Genomic DNA, 25,005 nt, shown 5'->3' with positions numbered 1-25,005 from the left:
CCTCATCCTCTCAAGAATTTCCATGGAAAATAACTCTGAATCAAATAACACAGTCAAAGTTCAAACCAAAGAAAATGAGCTCAAATAAAAAATGAACAGAGATCAGCTAAAACTAGAATCAATAGAGTAGAGATTTAATGGCCTGTTCATCTTAGCATCATGTAATTGAGCCCAAATGACATTTAAGCAGAAAGAAAGCTGCCCTTATGGTTTGTTAATAATTACTCACATTCCAGTAACAAGCCTACAGGAGTGTTCCTTTAAATGCATATTGTGTGTCAACATTAGTACCTAGTCCAAGTAAGGGTAGCTGATGAACTCCAGCCATGAAAGAAGAATCAAGTACAAATTAAATATTTAATGGCTTTAGCAAATGCAGTGGAAGTAGACACATTAATTACAGGGAAGAAAAAAAAAAAAAAAGCATTCCCAAAGTAAGGAGAACTTAATTCAGCACCTGCCTGGTTTAAGGGTTTTCAGTTGCTTTTATTTTGGAGAGTTGCATGGTAATAACATTTCTAGTTTGGGAGCTTGTGAGTCCACATTTTTCAGTATATTTTCATAAAGCAAAAGGTAAGTAACATTTAAAAAGGTGCACTGGATTTACACAGTATTTTGTTCTGAAAATAATTTAATCTACAGGTTTTGAGACTCATGATATCTTTACTCCAATTAGCCAGTAAATAAACAAAATTATGAAGCATTCTATCCAGCTGTAGAAGGGCACTTCCTCAATTAACTGGAAGTGATGTTCAACAGAACTAACCAAATAACAACTCATTAAATACATAGGAGTAATTAGGGAAAGAAAATGTTTTAATTTTTTGAAGAAAGTCTACGTAGCTGCCTGCAATGATATTTTCCCTGCTTATTTCTGTCTTTGCAGGTGAGGAGGATAGTGCTGAATCATTCTACAAGGGGAAGAATTACTTATGTTGAAGTAGAGTGGGATTCCTTCCTCCTTTTTTATTTTTTTTTAAGTGATAAATAGATTTCTGTGTTTAGTTAGGATTGAAGCTCTCTGAGTTTAGCAAGCCTTTGGATTGATTCCAAGGGAGTTTCTGCCAGGGATTAGTTCTGCAATCTCATTGTGTCACTGGTTGGGCTTTATTTTCATTTTAGAAGAATAACTGAAGTCTCAGTGTACAGGGACATGCTCAAAACTAATTAAGTTACAGCCCTGTAGCTGGAAGGCACAGTTCTCTAGGAGGGATGAAGCAACTGACCATGTTGGCTTTCAAAGCCCACTGGAACATGGAGTACAATCAATTATTTAAATCAACAAGAGTCTTAATGGAACTGTTAGAGGAGTATCAGATTTCAGCCATGTGTGACATGCAACATTTTGCATTTTGAATCGCATTAAAATGGTGTGTGAAGTGAAATAGATGTTGTGACACGAGATCATGAACAGCAAACCATTTTACTTCGCAGTGTTACACCCAAGGAAGATAGCTCATTACCACTCTCTAGCTGGGGGAAAACAAGCTTCTTATAAAGAAAGCATCTCTTCCAGTATTAAAGTACTAATTCAATTGCTTTTGTTTATGCCAAGGTACCCATACCAGGGCATCAATATTTTCATTCCACTGTGGACCTCAACAATCAATGATTGTATCTGCAGCACAGCTTCTGTCTTTTAATCAGGCTTTCAAGGTCTCCTTTTTCTGCTTGTCATGTAGATTAAAAATAATTAAAAAGATAATCCTGCAGAAATCAAGTGACTGCACTTCTAAAACATTAATAGCTGTGTTTCTTTTCTTCATGAGCCAGTCTTTTTGAGATGGAGCGCTGATCAAAAGATAATGAAGTTATTAAACAGAACTAGTTTTATCAAAAAAAATTGCTATTACACTTGACTTTCAGTATCCTGGAATTTTATGCCATGCTCATTTCAGAAGTCTTCACATTTCTGTTAATGCTTTTACTTGAGGCATGAGGATAAGTAATTTTTATTTATTGCCTGACCAATTCTCCATTTAGAAGGTCTTTGTTATCTCTGCTATATTTAATTGTCCTGGTTTTTCAATCATATGGACAACATGTAAAAAGAATATTTTCCAGCATAGCTCTCAGATACAATCCTCTCTGTATATGAAACACTTCTGTAGTAACTGTATTAACTGAAAAAAAAAAATAAAAGAGAAAAGAAAAAAAAGTATGAAGTGCTGAAGAATCTTCATATACAAAACCCAGGGGTAGGAAGCCCTCAGCAAAATGGCTGCTCTGATTTTAGTCTGAGTGACAAGGTGCAAATGAATGAGAAAGTATATGTGGCATGTAGTAGCTATGTGAGAATGTGAAATGTTGGAGGTCACTATTCCTAGGAAAGAAAGGCATAAGGCCAGCAGAAAAATGTTGGAGAAATTCACACCTTTCTGAAGATTTTCAAAGAATTGGCCAGTAGATTGGTTACTTGGAAAGTTTACCTGAGCTGCTTGAGAGTTTAGATCGAGTTCCTGGGGACCAACAACATCAAAGTATGACACATCAAAAACTCTATAATTTACGTTGCAGTTTTGTACTTTATGCTGTGTTAAATGAGATAATACTATTATTATTTTTATTTTAGTTGGTAACAATAGTTTTTGTGTTTTTTAGACTTGTTTAAGTACAATCAAGTTAGGCACGTTTCTGGTATTTCCTGAGTATTTCCAGCTCCTGTCTTGATTATTATCCTTTATGGACATGTTCCTGTTTTGTCCAAAGGCATCAAAACCAGCTCCTTCCAAGATAGCTAACACTGGACTGGAGAAAAAGCTTTACATCTGATATGGGTTTTTGTTCCAGAAATTTTTGATGGGTAGAGACAATTGTCAACAGTCTTGTCATTAGGCCTCTCACTAGAAACAGGTTATATATTAAATAATTATATTTAACCCTTTATGCAGGTTATGGAAAAAAGTCCTGCAGTTCCTGAATTGGTACTATTACTATAGTTTTTAAAATCATCTAGCATTTGCTCATGCTGGACCTGGGAAAGTTCTGTGCCATATTTTTGTCCAGCATGTCATATTTCTGTAGAAAGAAATTTTAATTGCATTTGCTGCTGGATTTTAATTTTTTTTCCCCCATCAAGATAGAGCTATTTCCATTTTTTGTTTCCTGGAGACACTTCAAACATCTGCAAAACCATCTGGAAACAAAGAGAAGTAGGTGTTTTGTGACTAGACTTTTTCCAAACACCCACAATATAGTTTACCTATCTATTTTTACTGCATAACCTACAAAATCTCCAAAAGTGTGGGTGCTCCAATCAAGCACCCATGGTCTAAAAATCACAGAGCTTTGAAACAGTGGTTTAGGTAAACTGGTATTGTTTGTAGCTTCTAATTCTTTGTAGGAGTCTTGAAGTTATAACAGAAACAGCCACGGCAGGTCTGTATATCAAAGACAACCAGGAAAGGTGTCAGACTGAACCTTATTTGGGGTTATAATGCTGCTGGTAATGTGCAAGGGTTTGTTGTAGGGAAGTTAAGTAGCAGAGGAAGGAAAACTATTCTCCAAAGCTTCCTGTGTTCCTGAGGAAGAGTTTACGTTCCCTTTTCCAGGTGCCGGATAAAAACCCTGGATGGGAAATGATGACCCATCTCAAACCACTGACACTGCTGTCATTAACCAAGATGGAGCTCATATCCAGAGTTCAAAACTTATCAATCACTACCAAAATGAATGGCTCTTCTGTCTGTCTTAGCTCAGGAGTGGCACCCATCACAACCTGTCACACTAATATTACCCTAAATCCAGGGAGGTCCTGGACATGCCAGGGACTGACAGAAGTTCTGCCTCTTTAGGGCCTCTACCTCAGCATGGTAGTGGCCCTGAAAAGTTTGCCTTAAATGTAGAGATCTCTCTGTCTGGGACTGAAAAGAAACAAACAAACAAAAAAAACCATTACAAGATATAAAGGGAAATATTGAAGATGCTTGGGCAGTGGATTTTACATTTTTATTGAGCAAATCTGTGAGTGCTATTGCAGCAGGAGTAATGAATGCATTGATGTGCTCTGCTCCCCTGTGGCCTGGAGGAGATTGCTGCTGCAGCATGAAATGAAGGCTTCTGTGTTTGAAAACATAAGTGGGTTCCACAGAGCTGGATTTTTGCCTTTCAAGGGTCCATTCCACAGATTCAGCTCAGTGGAGAGTATCACTCTTGGTGCTTTATTGTCTTCTTCTGGAAACAGCAAAGAAGTGCTTCTGCTCCTCTCCTCCATCACTTTCCTGGCTTGCACTTCCTGCAACCTTTCCTCAGAGCCAGAAAATAGGTATGAATCAAGACATCATTGATCACTTCGTCATGGTGCTGATCAAAATGGAGGCATTTTTGCCCACAGGATTTCCATTCTCCCCTATCTAAACAGTCAAGGGGAGAGTCTGCCTGTTCAAATTGCAAAACATTTTTTTGTGGGACAGGAGCCTTCTTAACTTTTTCTGACAGCACCCAGCATGATGGGTTATGGTTTGTTGCTTGGATTTAAACATTGTTGTGTAACAAACACTATGTCATGGAAAGTTTTCTGAAATAAGATAAATTTGAAAAAAAGGCAACCTCAATAGCATATTTTATTTTTTCATAATGGATGAAGAAAGATTTTTATACAAATCATTTACCATAGACATAAATTAATGCCCAACACTCTTGTCAGGGAGAGAAAACAAATTTGCATTAAGCACTTTGATGTATTTGTTAACTGACCCCTTTCCTATTGCCTTTAATTAGAATTTCATATTTGGTAAAATGTATCATTTCTTTCTGACTGCTGTGCACCAAAAAAGGAGGGAGACAGTAATTTTTGAACAAACATTCACACCTGAATATATAGCTAAGCATCTTACATCTAATTCATGGCTAGGTTGAAGAGTGGATTAAAAAAAAAAAAAGGATAAAGTGCTGCACCATTTATCTGACTTTTCAAAACCACTATCACCTATTTCCATAGTGAGGACACGGAATAAGAGAAATGTAGGTCTAATTTATTTATCACTCTGTTTTCCTTCTCATACTGTTTATCCATAGACCTTCTGTCATCTTTATAATATTAAGAAAATAAATAGAGAATTAGGGTTCATATATATTACTTTCTTCCCTAGACACAGTTCTAGAAAGGGGGGGGAATACACAGAAAGGGTATGGACTCTGCAGTACTGCTGCCTGCCTCAGTGAGCTGCTGAGTAGAATGGGTGTTAGTGCTGAGAGGGGTTCTTCCTTCATGCCACAGTGTTCATCTCATCTTAAAAATTACATTGGCCAGCTGTGCAAGCCCCTTTGTGGGCTACCTTTTTCTAAAAGAGCTGGGCACCCTCCTGTTTTGCTGCCCTCCTGCACTTCCTCCTCTCTTGCATTTCCTCCCTGAGATAAAACCATTCACTATCACAGATCATTTCATTTGATTATTGCTATTTGCAGCCACAGGTTCCTTCCAAACATAATTACTAACCTGTGTTGCTCTTCAGAAATAACTGCTGGTTCAATCTCACACTGTTTCCTGCTTCCCCTGGACTCTACTTGGTGGCAAATTAAACCCAGATGTCCTGGAAGAGGTGGAGGGAGGCTCAGGACACCTCAGCAGACAATAGCTAAAGCCATTACCATTGTGCCTCCTGTGCAGCATAAACACTCATCACAAGAGGTGATTTGAAGGCTACCAACCACCCAGTGCCAGCAGAACTCCTCTGAAGACCATCTGCCACCCACTGAAGTGTCAGGAGCAAAGCTCAGATGGACTATCAGGACTGAGCTTTTGGGATTAAAAAAAAGCAATGTAGGCTGTGATCATCATGAGTCCAAACTGTCTTAATTGTCTCTTGCAGACAAGTCTGTTGGTAAAGGATTAAGGACAATCTATTTTGCAGGTAGCCCAGGAGAAGATATCATAAATGAATGAATGAAACTGCAAAATGATGAAAAAAGTGAGGGCAGAGTCCATTAGCTCGTGAGGTTTTGAGGTTCTGTTTTATTTTCTGCAATTTATAGACTTTGTCTTTGCTTGATGCCTGAAAGGCAGAAGAGTTGACTTCCACCTCTTGGCTGGACTGTCATTAAATCCCATTGATGCATTGTCTCCCTCATTCTCCCAACTCATGAGTGCAGTTGAACATGGAAGAAAAAAAAGGTAAGGAAAAGGATTTCCATGAATCTTCTTTGGTTGGCTAATAGACAAGAGTACTGCAAGATTTTAGATAATTGGAAATACCAAATGTTCTTGACTGCACTCATCCCCTGAGAAATCTTAACTTTCCAGCACCAGATTGTGCCACTTAATAGGGGTTTAAACAGATCTTGTAGATTTTTGGGGACATGTTTGCAAGCTTTGTCACCAGTATGGTTCCTCTTCACTTCAGGCACCTGCTGTATCTTTCTCTGTATGCTACTGACATCACCTTCCAACAAATTACCTGAGTGTCATAAAAATACTTACTTAGAATGAACCAAGTATTACAACAAAGGAATGGTGGCTCAGATCTCTGCAGGAATTTGTCTGCTTTAGTTCAGGCTTTACATCTCTGACACCCCACAGTAACATGGGGACATTTCCAGGGGAAATGAAGCAGCCTATAAATTGCCTTCACAGTCTTGCTGTTCTTAGTTAAGAGGAAAAACTTAGTGAGGTGGATGGCAGTCTCTTCTCCCAAGAAATAAACAATAGGGGAAAAATTTCACCAGAGGAGGCTTATATTGAATATTAGGAAAAATTAATTCACTGAAGGAGTTGTCAAGCAGTGGAATGGGCTGTCCATGGAAGTAGTGGCGTCACCATTCCTACAGGTATTTAAAAGACATGTAGATGTGGCACTTGGGGACATTGTTTAGTGGTGAACTTGGCAGTGCTGGGTTACTGGTTGGACTCAAAGATCTTAGAGGCCTTTCCAACCTTAACAATTCTAAGGTCACTCAAAATCTCACACAGCACACAAAAGGCAAGAACACTGGGAGAAAGAATGAATTTCTCCTCTGAGTTAATTTCCCTTGGCTTTTGGCATGGCCCAAGTTAGATGGGCATTCACCCAGGCTCATTGGGGGGTGAATCAGCTCCCAGGTGCTGAATTGCTTTTGAAGGAGCTCATTTATTTTAACTGGCAATATTTGGAGCCTTGGCTTCTCATTGAGGAGGCAAATTAGATGCCCAAAAATAAGTGGGGTGAGGAATCTGAGCCAAGGAGCCTGAGGACAAAAACTTTATCAAATGTTGATGCAGGAAAAAGAAATTAAAACTCACAAGGCTTTTGTAAAAAATTGCCCTTACAAATGACTTCAGGGCGGTAGAGATGGCAGTTTCTCTGAACCAGTTGTTTGTCTGATAAGGCTTCTATGAGCCTTTTATCTCCCTTATCTCCCAGTCTCTAGAAATTGCAGTATCCAGAGCTCAAGTTGTGCATATTCATTTCAAAGTCTGAAGGTTTCATAAGGTGTGTGAACAGATTAGGTCTTAGGTCTTGAAATAAGATCCAGCATAATATGAGGATTTAATATTTTGGGGTCCAGGTTGGAGATTTTTTCTGAATCTCCTTCTATCAAACACTCCCAGAAAAACTTTACCAGTGCTGTTAACAAATGCCTGTTTTAGATAGACTGGTCAGTAGCTCCCATAGATGACTACAATACAAAAATATGCCAACAAACCTTTCCTGCAATTTAAGAGCACTGAGAATATTTTGAGTGTCGCCATCTCTTTCAGGGTGGTGTAATAGACACCCATTCACAATTACAAACCTTTTTTTTTTTTTTCCACTCCTATTTATTGCATGAAGACTTCTCTCTTCAGAAATATTTACAGTGAGATTTTTAAATCCAAATTATCACTTTGCCAACATTTTGCTGCACGTTCACAACTGTTTGTGACATGATGCCAACTGCTGAATTCATTATTTAGTGAATATTTTGTGTGGCACTTGAAGGAATGTGACGAAAGTGCTGACTCCAGACCCTATTTTAAGATCTCTTATTAGCAAGTGCTAGAACTACCTCCAGGTATGTTGCAATCCTGGAGATTGCATAGTACAACAAAAGAAGTGAAACAGAGAATATTAAATTCCTGAATTGCCTTGTATGATTGAGAAAGAGAACTGGTTTGGATGGACCCATCCTTTGCTAGCTTGCAATGAGGAAAAGCTTTTAATCTAGCTAGAAAAAAGTTAAATATCCTCCTGATACATCTTTGCACCAAGTCTGGAAATACTGGATGAGAGATTCCAATTGGGCTATTCTTTTCTTTCCTCTCCTCATTTATTCTATGGCCTATTTCATATAAGTACTGCAATTAGATATTGCAAAAGCTTATTCAGTCATCTTGTCCAAAGCCTTGCTGATCTTGCATTCTCTACAATAAAAGGCAATTCCTAGAAGATTCAAGTTTAGCTCACTACAGTACCAAGGATCACAGAGAGCAGACCTTCCACCATTTCACATAGGCACCCAAGTCTCAGTTTAATACTTCTGTGATGTTCAGCTTAGTTTTTCTCACTCTAATTTTATCCCACTGCCTCTGGCTATAGAGCTCCACAGCTCTACAGAATATCTCTTCAGACTTACTGTCTTTATGCAGCCCTAGTTCAAAACACAAAGTGTTGATTTCTACTGGTTCAAAGCTATGTATATTTATGACAAAATTTTCTGAATGGAGTAAGCTAAGATGGGATTTTGAGATAGGAAGCTGATATTCTCCTAAGTGCTGAGAATTACTGCAGGCATTACTTGGATCTCACCACTTCAATAAACTCATTGGTCAGCCTTTGGCTGTGAATTATTTTAGGCATCTACAACACGTTCAGCTTTCTCTCAGTCACATCTCTAGGGAGTGACACTACAAAAGTGGACATCAGAGGAAAGTCTCCTACCTGAGGAACAGAGGGTGAGGACACCGTCATCACTTACTTAAGTTTTTCCATACATCCTAAACTTTTAGATCTCTGTGGAAGAAAGTCAATTTGAAATAAGAAGTTAATTATGTATGGTAGAAATCTGCTTGATCTGGTTGCTCATTTCTTTCCAGAATTAGTATTTTTCTTCCAAGGGATGTTGTTTATAGCAAGAAAACAAGAACAAATGGTCATTTTTCATTTTTTTTTTTTCATTTTCAAGTTCTGATGGACTTTAGTCTGGCATTGTGGGTGTCCCTCCCTCTTTTGAGAATTTTCTTTCACAGTCTGAAAGGGAGAATCACAGTAATACTTTTTGTGGTGTGAGAGGTGCTTAAGACAAACTCATGCATATACACTAAGATTAATCTAATGGATTTATCCGAATCTTACCTCCTTCATAAGTGAAAGAGGATATAATTTTAAGATAAGTATTTCTTCTTCTTTAAAATCTTGACATGCAAACACCTAGAAGTTAAAAAAATGCAAAATATGTGTAAAATTAAAAGATGCATCTCAGTACAAAGAGATTTTTACCTCTATGTGTATCTGAACAAGCCCCTCTTGGACTGAGGGGTAGACAGGGTGAGAAAGAAAAGGGATACTCAGACAGAAGACAGCTTTGAAGTTACCAGCATTGAGTATTTTAAAATCCACACTTACCTCCTTTCCACTGGCTTGAATACTATCAAAGCATAGCTTTAAAGGATGGTTTTGCAGACTGTAGCTTGAAAGATTTCTGCATCCCAGGAATAAAGATGTTTAGAAACAATCTCAGTAGTTTAGCTCAAAATCCCTCATCTGCAGACATCTGGAGTGTGAAGAGATATTTTTCAAAAGTCAGGAATTTGAAACTTCTGGTAAAAATACTCTTCAAAAGTGAGAACAGCAACTATGAATGAATATGTAGAGATGAAATCCTGTCTGCAGCCACTAGCATTATTCCTTTAACAGTTACTAGTATCTTTAAGAAAAATAGTTTTTCTCTGTGACTGGGGGGGTGGGGGTGGGGGGGGGGGGGGAGATCCTCCAACAGTCCAAAGAATGGCATTGATCAATAAAGAGGAAAAATCCAAACCCAAGCCTTAAAAAGGAGCTGGTAGCTTGCAAGTATTTGATAAATTTCTGTAACACTTTTCCTCTCAATCTTTTGCAGTCCTAAAAGAAAATGACAAATTACTTTGCCTGGCACTGTCCCAGTCAAAGAAAATCCTCTCTGTTAAATATCTCTTGGGATAAACTACTCTAAAAGATGCCTTGCACAGCCCTGCTCTTGACTGCACTGTGATGACAACATCCCTCTGTTAGCACCAGCCTTCTCCCACACACTCTGGTATCTCCCTGATGCCTCCATGCTGTGAGCGCAGCCGAAAGTTTTTAATGCAGCCTTTTCTTCTCACCATATCTGCTGGGCCTTCTCTGTTCCTGTGACTTTTCAAGATGATGGATATATTTAATAGCTGGTTGGTATCCTACAAAAAAAAAAAAAAAAAAGAAGAAAGGGTGAAGGGACAGCATAATTTCCCAGGAAGCAGGCTGGGATATTATTGTTAGTTCCACATAATTATATGCAAGCAACATGCAATACAATATACTTGTTGCATAATAAAGCAAGGGCAAATATTAACAGCTGCTACCAGAAGGGTGTTATGCTTGCAATAATCAGAAACAAGCTGCTGATGGGCTGTGTAATAGAATTACAAACCAGTAAAGAAAAACTAACACTCTCACTGACAGGTTGGTGTAGGTAGAGATGAGATAATTATGACCAAATAAATATCATAACAATAAAAATTCATAGGGAGGACAGCATCAGGCAGATGCAACCTGCAGTGCAGAACTAATGAGCAAGTTGTTGGTAAAATTTTTCTCTGTTTAGCTGGAAAATGGAGATTAATTTTCTTTGTTATAAGGCACAGCTACTAAAAACCTTGCAGGCCTATAGATGCAGTGCAGAGGTGGTGAAAGGAAATTTCTATGCCAGATTTGTACTCTCCAGTTGTGTGTGAGGCTTTTGCATATTATTTGGGAATCTGAGATAATTAATGATTAGGAATAATTTATATAGACTTCTACATTACTCCTCTTTCACAAAACTAATAAAGATGGGCTTGCTCTCTTTTCTTCCTCTGGTCTCCTATTTTCTTCCAGAATTATGTCAATTAATGGACAAATATTCTTCTACTCATGACCCAATTGTGTTTTTGGGAAAGTGTAAAGATCATATCAAACTGCCAACATTTTGAGGTCCACTTGTTCTCAGACCAGATCATCTATGTTTTGTTGTTACCAGTTGTACAAAAGCTTTTCAGAAACATCAAAAGTAAATAATGACAAGGGAGTAATCTCCATAGGATGCGACAAATGAAGAAGGATTGTACCTGCACCACATCACCTGCTCAAGGCTTTGCCTATGACAGACCTGGCTGGCAGACCTTACCAGGCAGGTTACCAAAATCACAGGATCATTTAAGATGTGGGAGATTTGACCCCATTTGGAGCAGTGCTGGTTTCCACAGTAGCACAGGTGCTACAGGCAGTGGTTAGATACGAGATCGAGAAACTTCAAGCCAGCTGCCTCTGCACCTGGATGCTCTCTGGATGCTTTGTCCTTGTGTCTAGCTGTTCTTGAATTCTTGGGGGTTTTGGGGCTCTCTTTCGTCATCCCTTTATTTTGTCACATACCAGGAACGAGATCCCTTTTTACTCTAGTAACATGAAATCCACCTTTACGCCACTTTCTTCTTTCAAGCTTCTCTAGCTATATTAACCACAGCTATTATAAATGTTATATCTACTCCATTCCTTTGCCTTTCTTTGCTGTATTTCATTTAGACTCTGTTTAGATAGCAAATAATTCAGGGCAGTGTGTGTTACATCTTAAAATCTCTATAAAATGTGATAGGATACCATACTGTAGTCCAAGCAAACCCATAATTATTAGGATAATGATTTCTTTCACAGCTGTCAAATTACTTTGACTAGAATCCAATTTTTAAAGATACAGAAAACAAAATATTTGTCTTGACTTTTTGTCAAAAACGTGAAGTTTTAAGGGGATATGAATTCAATTTTTATCATAATTTTCACTCATTTATGTAATCAACCTGCAAAAATATTAGATATGCAAAAACATATTGTGATGTTGTCCGTTTATAACTGGTTTTATACTGTCAAAATAGTGATTTATACTGAGTCTGCTGTAGCTCTCACCTTGTGCCTTACTAGCACCTGCACTTAATTGCATTACCTTAATAACATTGCCTGCTGATTCAGGACTTACCTTTTTCTCTTTGAAAAGTTTTTGTTTATATCAGTTTTAAAAAATATGTTGTTTTATTGTGGGGTTTTTTGTTTGTTTGTTTTTTTAATGTAACAATGTGTTTCTATTTACCTATTTGTTTATTAAGTTGAGACAGTTTTCAGGAGCATTTAATTGTAGGAGTATACTTACAGAAATACATCTTTGGTTTCATGCATGTAATTTCACTGAACTTCATGAGTCAGTTCCTATAAAATTGAGAAAATTATAAGGTCTATAATACACATAAAATAACCTTGAATTCATGAGTAAGGCTGTTTATTACTCAAATTATCTGTCAGTCTTCATGGAATTGTTTGAAAAGCTTGAAGAAAAAAATAGCAAAAGCTGAAGCACAAACATTTTGTTGCTCTTAAAGAGGATTTTGCACAAAAGCTGAACACATCTGCCTAATAATTAACGTTCATCATTGTACAAAATACTGAGGAATAATTTCAAACATATATGAGCACTGGCTTATTCTAGCAGATGAAAGCATATTTTGCTGTTTCCACATCAGCCATAAATCATCTTACATAACAGTACATAGGTACATTTCATTCTTTCTTCTTCTGTGGTTAGACACAGGATCATCTCATTATACAGTTGAATGAAACCAGAAGAGGCTCTTCACTTTATTATAAATCTCACAGTTAAAACCTGATTTTGTTATTCTCTTGTTTCCAAAAATATATGTAAGCACAGTATAGGAAACCTGGTAAACCTCAGTGCAGTACTCACACCAAAATATGTGTGTGTGAATTAGTTACTTGATAACTTTGCAACCTCTGAGCACTGCTAGAGTTCTACATGGTATTTGTTCAAAGCCTTCAGCAAAGAGCATCACAGGCAAACCCATTTCAGGATGACTAACTTGTGATCTTGTCTGGCCTTAAAATGTTTATTTTGATTTCTGCATTGCTCAGGAGTTCTGTCCATCACAAGCATCCTGCTTTGCTAGTTTTTTTGGATGAATACTCACATTATTGAAATTGGTTCTGTCCTTCCAAGACATTTAGGTAATTTTTCTGCAACTTCAGAAAAATGAACTTGCTATATCCGGGGTGAGGAAAAGGCCTTCTTGTGCCTAATTTGGTGACAGGCTTAAAGTGGAGATCCTGACCATTGCTGATGAAGTGATCTTCAGTCTAGTTCTAAAACATCAGATTAATGAGTTCCAGAAAGCATTTCCAGTCTCTGGAATGAGTCTCCTTGTACTGACACAGTGTGGGTCAAACTCCTGAACACAGCTCAGACCACAGCATGGACAGCATGGAGAGCATGATTCCTGAAGGGCAGTTTGCATGCAGCCACCATATTCTGGGGAGTGAGAGCATTAATAGTGCACACTTGGGCTCTTCTGTGCCATTTGACCTCAATGCCTGAGGGTGATCTTTATCATATTTATTTACTGCTATATGCATAGTCCAAATGAGATGCGAATAGTGAATTAAGTAGCACCAGTTCCTCTTCCTTAGCCTGTCTCTTTAATCAGTTAATGAAAATTGAGTAAGAGCTCACCACTTGTTTTTACAGTATTGATTTCTAGGCAGCATACCTAATTCTTTTATTTAAATTCTCCTTAGCATACTATCAGAATAATTGTCCAAATCATTCACTTCTTAAGCCATAAACCAAGCGAGAGATTCCTGATAACACATTAGTTAAAAATGAGATCTGACCAAAACAGTATTGTGAACTCATCTCTCCTAATATTGAGAAATTACTCACTGGAAGATTCTCTTTTATTTCACTGAGGCTGGTAAGGGAACAGTCACATGTTAAAATAAAATAAAAAAAATCACTTTTAATATTCTTATTAAATCTTTTTACAGCTCCTGCATATTAATATGACCCAGTGTTAAATTGGTGTTTTAGATGAAATTGGTATTTTAATTAATACTAATTTTTTAAATACTTATATGTATCACATCATATAACATTTGAAAAATGAATGCTGTCTTCAAGAATTAAATCCAGCAGTGTTAGATCTCCTCAGAAACTAAATAAAACCAGTGAAAGCTAGAATATTATGTGCCTTTTAAAACATAAGCATGATACTGGAGCATTACTGGATTAAATTTGAAGCATAGAACACCACATATATGCAACCGGGTAGGCACTTTAATTATTTTATTTGGTGTATGTCTAGAAAAGCTTCCACCACTTATTTCTTAATCCAAACAACTTTTTCAGTACTCCACATCCTTTTGAAACTGATTATGTTGAGGCCCATCAGTCAATACTGACTCCTTTACCATTTATTGTGTTTACAAAAGCTGCTCTGGAATCTGTTTCATGCTGTAGCAGAAGAGCAGCTTCAGCCTGTAAATCTCTTGTTAGTTCACTTTTAAGACTTACATGTTAATACATTATGAGTTATGCTTCTGGATGGCATCATGTATTGCTCTCCAGTCCAAAAAACAATTTATCAGCTATATGTAGCCACCTCCATGATCTTAACCCAGATGTGATCTGCAGTATATTTACTTGTCTTATAACTCACTTGTAAACAGACAATCAATCTTGGTCCAGCAGAAAATCTCAAAGGTACTCTAAAGGCAACACAAAGACTCTACTCATAATATTATGTCCCCTTTTTGTCCTAGATGCGAACATTACCGAACAAAATCTTTTTGAATACTTGTTGCTGAATGATTTCTTTAGTTCTTGATATGCTCCCAATACTTGGATGCAATAAATCTGTATCCTTCCCAGAAATTTCTATACTATGCTGTGCCTGTAGCTGGAAGAGATGATTTTTACAAGAGCCTTTAATTAACATGCAGCAATTGCCCCACCTCATGTTCTACATGTTGAGCTTTATGACTACCTACAGATTTCTCTGAGATTTGTAAAGCCCCTTGCCTGCCCCTGTACTTCACCATCTGAATCCACCAAGGCCTTCAGTCTGGGTTTGGGTTGGTTTCTGGCTTCATTTTTTTCTGGAAGTATTGCAGTGCACTATACACATATATGTGGAAATTTGAAGTTACAAACCTGGAGTATGTATCCAACAATGGTTCTTGTGAATGCATAACTACAGTGTAGGCAAATCCATGAAAGAGTTTCTTCAGTCCATGGGAGCTGCTTCTCTCTTCCTTTCTAGTGCTCTGACTATCACTTTTCTTCCTCCTCTTACCTCCAGCTTCTTTGTGCATTTATTCAAAAACAAGGAATAAGTACCTTCAGGAAATGAATCACCATTTTTAGGAACTTTTTCATGTATACTGTAACATGACATTTTCCAAACAGAAGACATGCTGCAAAACAAAGGCATACATAGTAAATTTTAACTGCATTTAGCTAGTGCCTAGCTGGACTAGTCCTGCTGTTGGCACAAATGTATGCTAATATCTCTACAGAATCCCAGAGAGGCTAGCAGAATGCCTAAGAATGCCTAATGGCATTAAGAAATGGATCTCAATACTGTATTATAGATTTGACTCAGCTTCTTTGCAAAACTTCATTTTCTCCTTCAGTTACATCAATGTAAGGAAGAGGAGTGATAGACTGAGTGAGCAACAGCTTTCCAGCATCCTGTGAACCTTAGCTTTTCTCCTTCTTCCTCATGCATTTCTGTAAGGCCTGCACAGTCTCTATCAGAAAAGGGAACTTTTATATAAATTTTTTTCTTGATATCATTATCTTATAAAAAATTGGACAGTATTTAATAAGGAATATGTGAAAATTATTTAAAACCTTGTGCATATTTGGGTCAGAACTCATTCCTATGCACAAATGTACACAGTTCCAATGTGCCGCTTCAAAATTTTGTTGTCATGGTGGAAAATGCTCTTGGAAGTTAAAAATCAGATAAACAGAAGGTCAGTTATATACACAATTGTTAAAGAAAATTGGGTTTCAACCTAACATTTCATCTATAAAATGTATCCTAGAGTTATACCAGTAATGTTCTGTTATTATGATAGAGTCGTCTTGGCAGTACAGCACAGTACTTAGTTGGGAAAAAAAGCTCTTTTTCATTTTATTCCACCAAAGGAACTGCAGCAGAACCTCATTTAAGTACCAGGATCAGCCAGAAACCAAGAATGCTTGATGTTCTTTCCATTTCTGTGAACAAAGGCACAAGCAGCAATGCTGAGATATCATCAGTGCCAGAAGACCTTCTTCACCTCCATTCAAAACAAAAGCTTGTATTCAGAATTTCATCAGATGGATTAGGTTTTTTTTTTCCTTGAGTTTGGTCATAAGAGACCAAGAAGATGGGTGAATAGTTTATGTATTTCTGCTTTTAAGCATTTAAATAGAATAATCACACTTGACTGAATAGAATCATTTTCCTCTGTCATTAATCATGATGGAAGAAATAGACCATTAATCATTACAGAGGTACATGCAATATGCTGCTCTTTTATTTTAAAAGTAACAGGGCTGAATTCTCACATACAATAAGATAGGGCTGCAAAGAGACCTAATACATATTCTGTATGTAAATTCAGTGTCCATCGATGATTACATTGTTGTCTAAAAGTAGATAAATGTTAAAATTCCAGTATGATTTTTTTTAAGTTGAAAATTAAATTGAAATTTTCATCTCTGCTTGAAAATAAGAGATTGTGCCCCAAGTAAAGCAGCAATATTCCCTGATTCAAAATAGCAAAACAGGAAAATGGAATAATAAATAGGATACTAGTTTTGGCTTAAAGTTTTTATTATCTTTTTTGATTACTGGCTGCCTCTCTAGAAAGAAGTTCAACTTATTTGTACACAGATGACACATATTTAGCTCCCTTTTTCTTGTGATACCATATGGCTCCCTTATGAATGTTATGACTGCTGAGGGACTCAAAAATGGAACAGATGACTACTGGAAAATTAAAAGGTATTTGTAACTAATTCCTGAGCTTCTGGTGATGTGCCACTGTAACATTCGCTCCACCCTCCATTTCCTAAAAAAGAAGGTACATAAACAGGAACTATAAGGTTTATGGGAGACAAGTTTATTCTGTTTAATACAGGGATGCTATATTAGGAGAATACTGTAGAAATGCATAACCACTGAAAGTGACTTTAGAAGTATAAAAGGCTAAAAATATTATTTAATTTAACTATATCCTTCACACACCTAAAGTTCCTTTATTACTGGTTTTTCAGAAATGTCATAGGAGCCTGTCAGTATTTTTTTTTTTTAATTCAGGGAAAAGGTTGATTGATTCAATTGGTAGTTTCAATGTCACGTGAGGAAGGTAAGCAAGCACATGTAAGTGTAAAAACATGATCCAATACCACTAACCAAACATGGGGGGGAAAAGTGATCTCTCTTTAGTAGTGAGAATTGTGTAAAGTTATTAAAATCAACTTGGTCTTTTATCTGCAGGTCTTGGAAAGCAGTGGGAAGAGACAACAATGGGATACCACACAGAATTGTCCTTAAAAGGCTCCTAACTGCTCCTGCCCTACAGAAACAGGCTAATGCAGAGAGCAAGTCATTGAGTAAACTCAGCAAGGATATAGGGCACAGAGTTTTCTGGGGTACAGCTTATATCAGAATAATCAGAGAGCTGATTCACAGAAGTAAAATATCAGTTTCTGGCTCTTTGTCTGCAGTCATAATAAACGGTGTACAAAATGTTCCTTCGGAATTAATTTTTCTAAAACCAGACTATTACTGAATGAGTAAGTTCATGTGGGCAGCTCCAAGGGTCAGAGTATTTTACCATCCCCCTCAAAAGATGCTTGGAATCCAAGGAGTTTCTTAAGTAACATCATACAACACTCATGAGCCTTGACCCTTTTGTTAGCAGATGCAAGTTCTTCCAGAGAGCTGCACTGGAAAACATGGCATTAGGTAGATGTAGCAGAGCCTGTGAACAGAGCAAAGGCAAACTGGAGGAGAGAGGAAAGGCAGAACTACCAATGACATATTGAAATCAATAGCCCTGTAAAGGGAAAAGAGATTTCCAGGAGAGCTTTCAATTGTCAAAAATTACAGCTTCTCTTTTCAAGACTAAAATATTGTAGAAGGACGACTGCAGCTATAAAAACAAAAGGCTTACTTACAGTGGGTTTATTTGCTAATTAATAATGCTACAATAAAATCATCAGGCAGATAAGGAGACACAAAAAATCCCCCAGCTTTAAATGGTTAATGAGTTCAGCATCACACAGAGTAACAAAAAGCTAAAAACCATTCACACTTGATGCTGAAACAATATTATGGGACAGCTTTTGTTCCCATTGTGGGGAATTAATGCTTGACTTTATTAAATTTTATATAGATTGTATGTATATGGTTAGGATATTTCACTGAGTAGAACTCTGTTCTGACATACTCCAAGACATGCAGGATGTCAGTTCAGTGCTTTCTGATTATTTTCTTTCCCCTGTTTAGAACAACTGAGTTTTATGGCCTATTGCAAGACTTATAATTTGGCTTTGGTCTTGTAAAAACAAAAAATAGATTATTTGAACAGATATTACCACTTTTATTTGTGCCATTTCTTTGCTCAGGATAACAAATAGAAATATTTTGAAATAAATTTTCATGCAGATGTAGAATAAAGGTGCGGCAGTTCTTCTTCTGGTGCTGTCAAGGGTCCTGAGCCCCTTCTTGGTGGGCTGTCAATCTCTCTTCCCATCACACCTTGACATGGTCAGAGGTAGGACAGCTCCTCACCTTTGGAGCAGCAGTTCTCCATCTTTGTTACACTGCGGAGGCAAGAGGATTTAAGAGTAGGACTTCAGGTGCATCCCATTCTCCATCTTTGCAAAACCTGGTGAACAGCAGCTAGATATTGGTTCTCACTGCAAAGATAAACTTGCAAAGTTCCCATCGTGAATAACAGATTAGTATTTAAGCCAACAGTTACTTTACAGCTTCAGAACATGCTCAAAGATGAAAGTCAGACTGAACCATTAGAGGAAGAGACTCTGAAAGAGGTGCAATGACACAGACATACCCATTCTGCAGGAGGGCCAGACTGCATGGAAGAGCAAGGAAGGATTGTGATGACAGGAGAAGACTAATTACTGGATCCAGCCTCTGAAACAAGCTGCATAATTTCAATCAGCTGGAGCAAGACTGGAAAGAGAACGACATCATGTAGTTAAGAAAAAGATAGATCTCTTTTAAAAAAGAAAAAATATTGGGAAAAAAATATATGGTGGAGCAGAATTACAATAGAACTGGCTCACTAAAAACCAAAAATAAAAAGAGTTTCTTGAAAAAGATGTCTTAGTTGGTCTTTCCAAGGCGATGACCACAGAGAGGATAGCAATGAATTGTGTTTTAAAGAACTTCTGTAGCTGCATGGAATATTTTCCAAAATAATTTCGAGGTCTTTTGAGTTCTTGATCTCAGAATGTGAGCACTGTAAGGTGTGCAGTTTCATAGTAGGATATTCTTACACAGTCCTTCTCATGGATTACTTCTGTCCCTCTCCTGAAAAGGGTACAAAAACAATGACTACACTCTGAAAGCCTGAATAGATGTGAAGTCCTTTTTCAATGCAATGAATTCACTTGTTTACCTATTACCACATGCACTTCTCACTTTTAGCAGAAGGTTTAGCAACCATCTTCATCGTTGGTCTTGCTCTGTGATGGAGGTTCCTGAGCTGTTTCAGGAGCTGAGGTGCCTGCCTTGTTCATCTGCTCAGTCAGACACTGGCTGGAAGCAGTGCGTTTGTGCTGACAGATAGTGCAATCCTGCTTAGATAATTAATCCAGATTCCCAGCAGTGCTGTGTGCTTGAATTCTCCACTCATTTGAGGAAGATCAAGGTGCCATTTCTATGCACAGCAGTGGGCACAAGATGTCTCTGACTCCTCTGAGCACTGATGTCACTGCAGCTTTTAAGCACTGAGGAAGAGCCTGAGGTTGTCTAACCCAAACAAAATTCATCACACCAGATCTGAGGCTTCTAAAGTTGAGAGGTCTATTTCACAATTTCTTATAAATTGAAAGTAAAAGACATCTGGAGAGAGTGGTTCACCTGATCTGCTTCCAACACTAAGGATGAGATGAACAGCAATGTGGAGGAGCTTGTTTCTCTAGCGACCACAAAAGGACAGAGATCAGATGTAGATCAGGCTTCAGATGCTTGAATTAGATGATGACTCATCTCAACATCCTATTTCTACCTTCAATCAGAAAAAACAGGCACCTCCAGAAGGTAATTCACCTGTCAGCTTAGAAAGGTGCTTTTACCCCCCTATATGCTAAAACTGTGATACCAAAACTGGGTTTAAAATGGAAGCTTACATGTTGGCTAGCTAAACGTGACATGACTTCAAGGGAAGGTGGACACATTATTTTTTCTCTATATAAGTTTATAACAGGAATCTAAGACTTTGAGTTTTTCTCAGGATGTCTACATTTATAAAATTTGCATGTCAAATTAATAGTTTTACACTATGCACAATATGCAGACTTTACTAAATATGAAGTGATTGTTGCTTTCTTTTATAACCTACAGGGTTATAAACAGAATGGCATTAGATCACTTTTCCTCCTTCGTACCTTCTTATTTACCCTCACTTTAAAATATAATTCTGAAATACAATGAGTAGTATAAGTTCCATCATAAACATTCCCTGAGAGAGAAAAGATGCTGGAGTGCCCTGATGCTGAAAGATAGAAGGCAATAGTGAGCAGAGATTTACACTCATGTCTCTAATGCAATAGGATGGGATATAAATCCAGCATCATTTTGTGAAATAGGAAAGAAGCAGCCTTTACCTACTGCACCTTGACTGCTTTCTTGCCAAATATAAAAAAATTCCCAAAAAAGTGTTGTCAGTCTGGAGGGGTTTAAAAGAAAAAGGGCTACAAAAGGGTGCTGAGGAGTTAAGTGCATTGTGGTAAAACTGGGGAAGACAACAATAGCAATCTAAAGAAGAAATGTGTCAGAAGCTGCATGAGAGATTCATCTAGTCTAGCATTAAATGTCCTATCATGAACATTTTTCCCTGGGGCATTCCACTCCTGAAAATTAGCATGAGCAGGCAATAAAATGGAAGAAACACTCTTTTATAAGTTAGGGCAACCCAAATCCTTCTTTGGGCTACAAGATACTGCTCTGTTATCTGCTGCATAATGTGATTTCCTCCTGTTAACAAGGCAGCAGTTTTTACGACTTTCTTGTTACTCCAGCAGGATGGACTTTGGGCTTTCTGCCCATTTGCTCGTCCAGTTTCTCTACCTATATGAGATGTGTATCAGCAGCTGGCTAAGTTCTTTCTTGCTGTAAAATTAGTAGTACATCTCCACCTTTTAACATCACTGTGGTTAAAATCATAATTTTGCCCATAAGGCACAAACAAAGCCTGAATATAATGGGCAGGGCGAAGTTTTGGTGTATTTCCTCAAGGCAGACTAAGGTACCAGATTTTCACTCAATAAAGACCAAAAACTTTGAATGACTTAAGGATAAAATGCCTAATTTAGCAAGCAGAAGTCAATGCAATAGTCTGATGGTCTAATTTGAAACCCATGAACTAATTATTGATGAACTAATGTTAAGATAATTCCAATATTATTTTGTATTTTTACATCTGGGTTTGGTGAGGTTTGGGGGTGGGTGGTGGGAGAGATATTGTTTTGCTTTGTTTTGTTTTGTTTTGTTTTGTTTTGTTTCTGTTTTGTATTTTTTGTTTTTCTGGAGTTGAAGAAGCTGGAGTGTTTTCCAGGCTGGAAACCTGAAATTGACAATAGGGTGGGGTTGATGAGTACTTACAGAAGAGAAGAATAAACAACTACTCCAGGAGGAAACTAAAAATCAATTCTGAGAATAGTTTCTTGCATATTGGTACAGAACATAAATATTTCCCAAACAGGACCCATGCTGGAAAAAAGCCAGAAACACCGTCTGCAAATATTTACAAAAACGGGTAGGCATTTCAGCAATCTGAAGTCATTGACCTTTTTCTCAATACACCAAATGAAGTGTCTATATAAGCATTTAAGACTTAAGTGTCTTGGAAGATATGCTTAGACTTAAATATCATTATTTGTGTAAAGAATTACCAAATTATTATAATGCACTCCTTTATATAAATGTCACGTCATAGGGTTTATGGTAAACTGTGAAAGGAAGTCACAGAAAACATATGACCAGACAATCACTTTGAAAGTATTGCTAACTGATGAATTGCACTGGTAAGAACAAGAAAAAACTTGTTACAGAAAGGAATGTCACAGCAGCATATGCATACAAATGCTGGTGAATGTAAAAAGACCAAGAGAGAAGATGTCTGGGATTCGGCTAATCTGGCTTAACTTTGTTGTCTAATTTTGAGCTCTCTTATGCTCCTATTAGTGCTGACAGAGCTAGTGAAAAAGCAGTGGTGTATACAGGGTGTTTTATACAGTGCCTGTTTTCAGACTGCAGTGAGTTCCTCTTGCCATTTTGCTCTTGCTTGCTATTGACTAGGGTGGAGTCAGGCCAGTTCACACATAGGCATTCACCATGTAGCACACCAGGTTATGAGGAGATGAAAACAAAGAAGAAAGGGAAAGGCATAGGCTGATAGAATTATATTATAAAAATAGGGTGAAGGAATCAAAATACTTTAAAAATACTTGAAATTAACTATGCTGATGGAAAATAAATATATCTCTCCATTTGACAACTGTTTGGAAGGCCAACTGTATTTTAACCACCAATTTCAATAGAGATGTGATTATATAGCTAGCTTAGCCATCTATTTTTTCATACAATTTTACATTTATATAATGTGCACAATTACATTTTATATAATTATAATTAGATCATTTTATATTTCTTTTTTGTCATTGGCTATATTTTATTAAAATTGAAGTAGTACCACAGCTTCATAAATCTCAGGAACTGTTCTTCATTTTATTTGCTGTTTTAGTATCCCAACACATTTAGACTTTATGCATTTTTGTAGCTATTCAAAAAGGAAATAGGCTCTTGAATGACTTAATAAGATTAAATAAATCATAATTGCACCATCAGGCTGCAGAGTAGATGAATATTATGAAGGCAACTTATCTTCTAAAGATAACATTTGCTTGCTACAACTTGAGATTTGAGAAGCCAAATTCAGACGTCCCCAGGTGGCTGACTGATGACCAATAATTTTCCTGTGAATTCCACGAGTCATAGAATCACACAGTGGTTTGGGTTGGAAGGGCCCTTAGAGATCACCTAGTTCCACGCACTAGACCAGGTGACCCAAAGCTCTGTCCAACCTGGCTTTGAACACTTCCAGGGTGAGGTATTCACAACTTCTCAGCAGACACTACAATTTAACCAGGTTAAAGTTAAAAAGATGACATATTTTTTAAAATTATATTGAAGCACAATATTTCATTTTTCTACTGTCCTGCCTGTTGTCAGAGTGAATTGTGTGTCCATGTATCAAATTCTATCTCATGGGATGAGGACTACAGATGAGGTCAAATCTGCCCAGCAAAGATCTCAGTATCCATTACCATTCCAAACTCTGTCTAAGCTAGAAAATAGTGTGGTCCAAAAAGATCCAATTTGTAGAATAAGTGGTGTGGAGGATCTGATACCATTTTGTATGCTTTCCTTCATAAAGTGGCTCTAGCCTCAGCCCAGATTCAGTGACCATCACCAGCTGAAAAACATTTGGTATATTTTAGGAGTACATCTCCTTTTTAACTCATCTGAAAGGCATCTGCCTTCAGGCTTGTGAGATTTGTCCATGAAACAGTGAGAAGTAGATCAGCTTCCAAAGCACACCCCTGACTGAGCTAATATGCTCATGTAGATATACCCACAAAAAACAAGTGTTACACCAAGAACAAACTTGGCCAGTGAGTACCTCAGTCTCTACAGATGTTGGAGAGGTTGGATGGTACTTTATAGGTCATAGGTTTGAGCTCAGACATCCACCTGTTGTCAGAGTCTGTTTTGACTTGCCTCCGTTCCTCAGGTGTAAGGTGAATTTGATGGCACATCTCCCTGTCTAAGGGAAATTATGAAGATGAGGAAAAAGCATGTGAAGTACTTAGGAGGCTACCTAAAAATAAAGCTAGACTATATTTTCTAACAGTACAGAAAATTCTTCATTAATAATTTTTAAGGGCCTTCCCACTGAAACATTCCAGGACTAATAAGCCAGGGGAAAAAAAAGACCAAAGGGTAAATTACTTATGGGGGAAAGCCATATGCAAGGATGCAGAGCAAGTTTTGCTGTGTTGCAGATCACAGGGAAGAGCTGCATGAAGGACCAGCTTTGAGCAGCACCAGTGTGAGCCTGGCAGATCTGGAAGTCCCACATACACATACTGTTAATTGCCCATTGTAGCAGACATGAGACCACAGAACAGAAAACTGTTTATTTAAGCATTGCAAGAAGCGTGTTTTCTTCGGAAAGGACTGAAAATTGTCAGTAAGGTCTAATTTGTGGAAAATAAATTTCCAGTTCACTTTCTTCCAAATGGCTAATTTACTTTCCCCTACATGGAAATAGAGCATCTGGCCCTAGATAAGAATTGCAACAGTTTGAACAGTGTACAGAGGAGCGAGGGACTAGACATTATTTTACAAGTTCTGTAAATAATATGACATTTAAAAGTGTTTCCTTGCAGATGATATATCAACAACAAGCAGGATTTAATTCCTTGATTTATCAAAGTTGCATTAACGGATCATACAAGTCAAAAACTTAATTCTGCTGGAATTGTTTCTTTCACTGAGATATTTTGGAAAACAATGTGCCCTTCACTCAGAGATTAAAACAGACAACATCTCTGTTAATTTAAATTTTCCATACTCATTTGCTAGGTTATCACTTGTTTTCATTTTTCTAGACAAGCAGCTATTGTTCACCAGCCTGTGCACTTGAACTGCAGATTTTGTCTGCATGAAACCCATAATTCAAACCACAA

This window comes from Cinclus cinclus, chromosome 2 (assembly GCF_963662255.1).
Source record: "Cinclus cinclus chromosome 2, bCinCin1.1, whole genome shotgun sequence".
In the NCBI taxonomy this organism is placed as follows: Eukaryota; Metazoa; Chordata; class Aves; order Passeriformes; family Cinclidae; genus Cinclus; species Cinclus cinclus.
The sequence above is the reverse complement of the archived record's forward strand: the minus strand, read 5'-3'. Positions refer to the sequence as shown.